At 51.6% G+C, this 7,465-nt stretch overlaps 1 long non-coding RNA gene across 1 annotated transcript; it reads left to right on the top strand.

The window, feature by feature from the left end:
• Nucleotides 1–573: 573 nt before the first annotated feature.
• Nucleotides 574–1,779, top strand: LOC141932690 (uncharacterized). The gene is made up of 3 exons (XR_012625886.1): nt 574–652; nt 1,404–1,562; nt 1,659–1,779. It is a non-coding gene; the product is annotated as an uncharacterized LOC141932690 (long non-coding RNA).
• The last annotated feature ends 5,686 nt before the right edge of the window (nt 1,780–7,465 follow it).

Below are 7,465 nucleotides of genomic sequence, written 5' to 3'. Positions count from 1 at the left end.
GGTGCTGCCAACCCAAACTGTAAGACTGTTAGCACAGGGTAACATGCGCTTGGTGTGGTTTAATGCTATTTTAATTCTGTTGTTTCACCAGCTTTAGATAAAGCTGTTACTCTTCAGGCTCCTATTGCAAAGAAATAACTTGCACATTTGGGTACCTGGCATTTTGTCGTCTTCCTCCATTATTTCGAGGAAGCTGCAAAAAATAGAGTTTATTTGCTGTTCTTTCTTATTGCACTCAAAGGCCATCAGTGCTAAAGAGTTTCCTGGCTTGTAGCATCCTTCAACGTGAGTTCAGAAGTGGGTTTTGGCACACGGGCTTCACTCCATCCTCCAAGTTTCTGCTTAGATTTCAGCAGCTTTCCCTCTGTGCTCGGTGTCTGTAGAACAATTTCCTAATTTTCATTACAACAGGCAATGCTGGTTTTTTATTGGCCATGGAAAATCAGATTTCTTTAAAATGCAAATTTTGAAAATAGTTATATTTTTATCTTTCATCCCGAGGGATCACAGGCTTTACAAACCCTTTTTAATCTTGGATTGATTGATGTCAATGGGAGTTTTCCACTGGCTTCGATAGATCTTGGACTGGTCCCAGGGTGCAGCAATGCAACGATCTCTGGGAGGGAATGCAGCAGCTGTTAAACCTCATGAGGTGATGCTCTAGGACAAGAAGAAATGCTTTATCACGCTGAATAAAATAAAGGTAGCTCGTGGGTAGGCATCTGTGAACCCCTGAAGTAGTAAGAGGTCAGAGATGGGTCTGGGCAAAGAGCCTGGATCCCACTGTTGATTTAAAAACACCTCCAAGGGTGTCATCTGCCATCTCTGATGTGCTGGAGGACCGAGGCTCAGCAGGAGGTGGGGGTGCCTGGGACCTCTGGGACGGCCTAGGGACACTGGGGGCTGGCGTGCCCCGAGGGGTGTCCGTGGGGTCTGGGAGGAGAAGGGACGAACTGTTTGGTGTTCATCTCACAGTGGCATTGAGTGGGAAGAGGAAACGAAGCCTGATATTGCTGGGGGAAGAGAGAGGGAAGGGGAGGCCAGACTCAAGGAGAGGGATGGGGGGGTCACTCCATGGGGAGACCCGACAGCCCCTGTGCAGCACTGGGGCAGGGGAGATGTCAGGTCCCCTGTACAGGCTGGAGGTGCCCTGCACTGTCCTCTTTTCCACTGACTGGTTGTAGGAAGGTGTTTCTCCCACCAGGATTTAACTGTACCCCACTAAATGTCTCCACACTCTGTTTACACAGCTAGTTATAGGAACGATGCTGTTGGGGGGTGGCGGGGGGCATGTGCTTGTATTAGCTCAGGGACAAGCTTAAAGAAATATCCTAATATGTGGTGTAATATAGACATAAATCACATCACTTTTTCATAACCTGCTTGATCAATCTGTGTTACAGATCCCTCCACTCTCCCATTCATAATGACGTGTCCGTCTGCGGTGCAAGATTAATAGTAGCCAGTTGGAGAACATTAAGATGACATTATCTGGAAAGAGAGCAAACACCGTTTGAATTAAGGATTGTAATAGGGTTGACGTTCCGAGTTTGTGGGATAAGGTAACTGACTGCTTGTACCCCTGGAAAAGCCCCTAATGCATAGACTGGCATTAAACCTGTCCTGCAGCAAAGCGTGGACACTTGTGTTTTGCTCAGAGATGGTTCAACCTCGGGACCAGGACAGCACTGAAGGGGCCAAAATGTGGCAGAGCTCCATGAAATGCTGAAGACGATCAAGCGCATCACCCAAGGGCTTCTGAACACCGAGATTTCAGACACGTGGGACTAACAGGTACCTTCCCACACACAGCCCTGCGTGCAGAGCTGATAGATTTTCGAAGAGCTGATAGATTTTCTTTTAAAGATCTAAAAGCCAAGGGGTGAGACCCCATGAGATGCTTTAAAGCCAACATCCTCCTTTCACACGCTTTCACGAAGCAGCTGAGTTTGCCGCAACCTTCTCTCTTCTTCTTAGCTCCCTCTTCGCTCCCCAGCTCTGCTTTGAGGACCTTTGCAGAAAGGTAACTCCATGAGACACAGATGTCCTCTATCTGTCCTCCTCTGAACTATTCAGTTGCAGTTTCTTCTCCCAAGTTCGGTGCTAAAAATACTTTAAAGGTAAACCCCGGGGTGGCTCATTCCACCGATTCATTCTCCTCCTGCCTCCTCCTTCCCAGGAAACCTCCCCCACAGCCGAGCTGGCTCTTTTATCCCACTGGAAAGGTGGTATTGATCTCACAACTTTACAAAGGGAGGGGAAACACGGCCCCTTTCATCTCCTCCTTGCATAGACTGATCCCCTTGTCCGGTTTGCGTTTGATGACGGAAGGGTTTTAATCCAGAAGGATTGGAAATCTTTACCTGATCAAAGAATCCCCCTGCACGGCGAGGGCTTCAGATGGGGGCTGCAGCTGCAGAAGCAGGAGGAAAAATAGGGAAGCAAAAGGGACGCCCGGCTTGGGAACTGGTCTTAGGTGTTTGTGGGAATGTAATTGCAAAATGAGCTCAGCTGAACATCGTGTGGCATAAACCCTGGCGTGGGACGGCTGCAGCCGTCTCTTCAAATGAAATCCAAACTCCTGTGTGTTTGTTTTAATTCCCCCCCTCCCTTCTACTTCTTCATTAACTCAGTCATTTTTGAGCATGAACACCCAAGCTGTAAATCTGAGGCCATTTAGCAGGTGAGGTGAACTGTGAAAAGCAGATTTGCACAATTTGCAGATTGCTTGTTGAGGTGAGAGCTAATGCTGCTGACTCACAAGCTGATCTGATGCTGTTGGCAATCCCTCCCCGGTCTCCAGCTATTTCTATCGAGCCCTTCACCCCTCTCAGGTTTTGGCAGCATCCAAAGTTTATTCCAAGAACAGAACTTTTCTGGATTCAGCAAAGCGACTGTTTTTTCCCCCCAGTGGTGCAAATACACCATTGCCTCTTCCAGACCCCGGCCCCAAAGCTGCGTTTAAGTGGTCTCAGTTTAGACTGGGAATTAGTATTCAGGCAGGAGAGCCGGCTGCCGGTGGGAGCAGGAGGGACGCCTCGGCTCGATCTTTATTCATAATCCGAAAGGCTGTTTGCTCTCGGGGTTTGGGTTGCTGCAGTGGAGCCAGCCCCAGCTGAGCTGCAGACGACCTCTCAGGCGCTATGAGGCTCTGCTGGTTTTTAGCATTTTGGGATCGTTTCTGAGCTCAGGCTCTCACCCAGCCCAAGAGGGGCAGAAAATCCTCCGGGCTCAGGGCTGGCACCAGCAGTGCTCACCTGGGGCAAACCTCGCCAGCGCCGTCTGGCTGAGCAGCAGCAGGCACCTCCCTTCATGTCCTGCGCAGTTTTCTGCCCCCATCACAGCCACCGCTTGTCAGTCCTCATCTCCTCTGCACACTGACATAAAACTGCCTCCAGGTGTGAGCTTTGTGGTGGTTTCCACTGATCGCTTGGAAATCTGTGGTGGTGGTTGGGCAGGGGAGAAGGGTTTCCCTCCCCCAAGCATTGCTCCCACCGACCCTTCAGTTCCAGAACCTCCCAGACAGGGGAAAACCACTTGTTCTTCCAGCCCAAGGGCCTTTAGTCTGGGCTTTGTGCAGAAGCAGGAATTATTTTTTTTAATCCCGCTTCTCACGGCAGTTTGCATCCTTCTCTCAGAGGGTAACAAGCTCTGGAAGTTCAGCAACATCTCCCAGGGTGAAGCCAGCACCTGGTATGTCCCTGGGCTGGGATCTGCTGGGAGAAGGGGGTGAGGGATGTGATGCTCTTGGGGACCAGATTTTGTTGTGCCTCCCTGGCTGGAGACACCGTGGTGTCCTGAGCAGCCACAAAACAGCCGCCACAAGACAAAGCTCTCGTGAGCTCCGTCCTCGTGCTGCCCAGGGAAAGGCGGTGATAGATTAATTTGAACAAAGATTAATCAATAATTTATGCTGGTGTTTTCACTCACCTGGGGCTTAGACAGACTTTGATATGATTTGATGGGGTCAGACCCACCTTGCTTTAATTAAACGTGATGCTGAAAATTAAAAGGAAAACCTATTGGCTACTGGAACTGAAATCAATCTGTGATCAGTAACAAGAGACTGATTAAAGAGGTGATGCCCGGTAACGAAAGGACAGATTCAGCAGACGCTTTCTGAAGGCCAGATTAGCGGGACATATTGAATGTAAATACACTTATTGGCGTTTTGTCATGGCGTGGCCTTTAGCGAGCGAGCTGTTTGTATGCGGTGATAAATGGCTTTGCACCAGGGAAGGTGCTGCGGGAATTCAGGGCTGCACTGGATGCTCTCCCGGAGCACAGCGGGGGTGTTGGCTGGGGACAGTGTGGAGCCGGGGCAGCATCTGGTAGAAGAGCTGAGCCCCGTGCACCCACCGCCCCTTGCTCGGTGGGGTACAGGCAGGTTAAGGCAGTGGGAAATTAAGTTTGTCTGGTTTTTTGGCAGTGAGTTGCCTGCCAACGGGCTTGTGCAAAGGCAAAGTCATGCAGGACTCTGGGTGTGGCAGGGGATGGGGTCTGGGTGCAGCCAGCTGCTGCGTGCTCTTGCCTTTCTCTGCCACTGCTGAGCTGTGGTTGGGCTTTACAGAAGCGGAGCTGCAGCGGCATCACAAAACCCACTCTGGACTGAGAGCAGGAGGGTGGTTAATGACAGACCCAGCAACTTGCAGGGACTTATTAAGCAGTGTTGCGTCTGTCCGGGGGGAACAGAGATGCTTTAGGAGGAGAGATGCTGTAGGAAGGAGGTTGAAACCAGAGCTCTGACAGCACAAGGCTTGGGGCAGGGAAGCCAGAGAGACCAAAACCAGCGCTTTCAGGAGGAGAGGTCTTCACCCTGGGAACGGGGCAGCGTTCCAGGGGCCCTCAAGTGAATTAGGGCTTGTTTGGTGAGCTCGTGGGAAAGGGAGAAATTCTGAGAGCAGATACCGTGCTGGGCTCTTCGCTGCTGTCAGTAATGATGTAAAATGAAGTGAAGGGAATGGTGGGGACGGTTCCTTCCCTTGGCTCTTGCAATTGCTCTTTTTTAACTTCCCTGTCACTTTGCAGGGGGAAAGAGACGATGGGGAGGCAGGTGCTGGCTGCAGTGAGAAGTACAGGGTTTTCAGAGTTTCAGAGGCTGCAGGCAGGAGATGGATTCACCATGGGCAAGGCAGAGCTGGGAATAAAGCGTCCTCACGTAGAGCCATGCTGGTGGAAATAGGCTGGATTTGGGGGTGAGGGAGAGAAGCCTCCCTGGGAACAAGGTGACTTACGTGCCTTAAAATAAGCTTTTGCCATCAATTATTAATACACAGGGTCTTGGAAGCAGCTCAGAAATGAGGCGTGTGTGCAGGGCTCCTGCCGGCACAGGCACCGCGGCCGCAGGGGGATGGGGATGGGGACAGGGTTGGGGACAGGGATGGGGATGGGGAGGGAAGCGGGCGAGGTGCGGCACGTGAGCCCACAGACCCGCCGGCCACTCGGGGAGGGGGGGGGTTGGAAGCCGCTTCCTCCCCTGCCTGCCTTGTTGGGGCTTTGATTCCTCACTGACAGCATGCTGAAGGATTGATCTGAGCAGGATAAATAATTCATGAGCTTTTTGGTTTTTTTGAGCAGCTGTGAATTTTGAGATGTGAGCTCTGCACAGCAGACGCTGTTGGGACTAAAAGAACAGTTTGAGGAGAAAGCTGTGTATTTTTGTTGTTGTTGTTGTCTGTTGCCGTTTATAATTTCTAATCTCCTTTTTCTTTTTCTTCTCCTTTATTATTTTTAAAATTTCACCCCCTACCACAGGCCTGTTTTGTTCCTCTGGCTCTCAGCAGGTGCTGTGGCAGAGGCAGCACCCCACTGCGAGTGGATGGCTCCACCAGCCACGCTGTGCCAGGGCATGGGCATGGTCTGAATCTCAGCACTGGGTGAAACTATAACCTCTGCCTGAAGGGAGAGGCTTCCCAAGGACATCTGCTGCTCACGTGTGCCTGTGGAGCACCTCAGATCCACCTCTGACCACTGGCATCTGCAAAGCCTTTGTTGCTCCAAGCCCTGAAGTTCAGGGGGGGTGAATAACCCCTCGGTTTCTGCCTCTGTGTCCTGGGAACTGAGGTTGCAGCACAGCTCCTCTGTTGCCGTCTGCTCCTGATGGGCAGCACACGGATCCCCTTGGAAAACAAGGGTCGGAGCAGCTCTGTGCACAGTGGCACGGGTGGGAGAGGGATGGTTGGGGCTGTTGGCAAAAAAAAATGCCTAAGGAGGCTCAGGGATGGCTGAGGACCTTTCCTTGGTGGTGTCTGGGCTTGGGGAGGGGTGTGTTGCTAGAAAAGCTGGACTGAACCTCCCAGGAGCATTTACCCAGCTGCCCAAAGGGCCAGCCCGGGCTGCCAAAACTGCTTTAACCAGCATTTAATGTTTCCTGGATTATCTGGTAGCATTTGTTAGCTGGGGCCCCTGGCTAGATCTTTACCAATGGCTTAAAATCAATCGTGCAAAGCTGCGAACGTCGTAAGCTTTCAGCTTAACCCCACTGATCAACACTCGCTGCGAAGCTGGATGCTGTAAAACCACCCTGAACACCCACGTGCTGACTCCAGGAGATCCCAGGAAGGGAAAACGTGGTTCAAAAGATTTCGTAAGGAAAAGTTAATGGTAAAAATATTCTGTTGCAAGTCAGCCAGAAGTTGTAGACTGAGGTTCCTGCATCGGTTTACAGCCAAGTTCACAGCAGAGGCAGGCGGCGTAGGGAGGCATCCTGCAGCTGCATCTGAGTCTGGGAGGGGACCTGCTAATGCTAATACAAATCAGGGAAAAAAAATCTGTGCTGTAGCAAAGTTTATTTAGGAACATGAGAACAAGAGGCAGCCCCTGCACTGCTGAGGTACGTGTGATGGCGTCTGAAAGGCCATGAGGGCAACATGCACCAATGCTGCCATCAGCCTGCCATGGAGAGGAGGAGGGAGGTGAGATGGGAGCTCTTCGCCTTCCTGCCCCCCAAATCAACCCCAAGTGCTGCTGTCCGAGCCCAGAAAGCCCCTTCCTGGGGAGCAGGGTTTGCAGCTGGGCAGGGCTGAGCTGGGGGTTCTGCAGCCCCATGGAGGGAGCAGAGCCAAGACTGGAGACGTGTCCATCACTGCCCCTCGTGCTCAGCACAGCCGAGGACTTCTCCAGGGCTGCAGGGACAGACCCTTGGTGGCTCCGGAGGCCCCTGTTCTGTGGCTTTCACTCTAAGGTGGGATTTTCTTTGTCGTCCAAACAGCTCTGGTTTGCCAGAAGATCAAAACTGGTGTAAAATATTTATTGGGGTATTCCCGTGTCATGGGGAAGAAGGTGTGTTGAGAGGTTTTGCACCACTTCACCTGACTCATCCAGGTTTTCATTTGTTCACTGCAGAGCAGGAAGACAGGATGAAGTCTGTTCTGTGTTGAACCCAGGAGGAGACTCACAGGGACTTTTCCCAGCAAGTCCTGCAGGTCCTCAGCTCCCAGGAGCTGATGGGGATCTCGCTGCTGGA

The sequence above is a fragment of the Strix aluco genome, chromosome 20 (genome assembly GCF_031877795.1).
Source record: "Strix aluco isolate bStrAlu1 chromosome 20, bStrAlu1.hap1, whole genome shotgun sequence".
NCBI classification, from domain to species: domain Eukaryota; kingdom Metazoa; phylum Chordata; class Aves; order Strigiformes; family Strigidae; genus Strix; species Strix aluco.
This window is presented reverse-complemented; position numbering and strand designations above follow the sequence as displayed.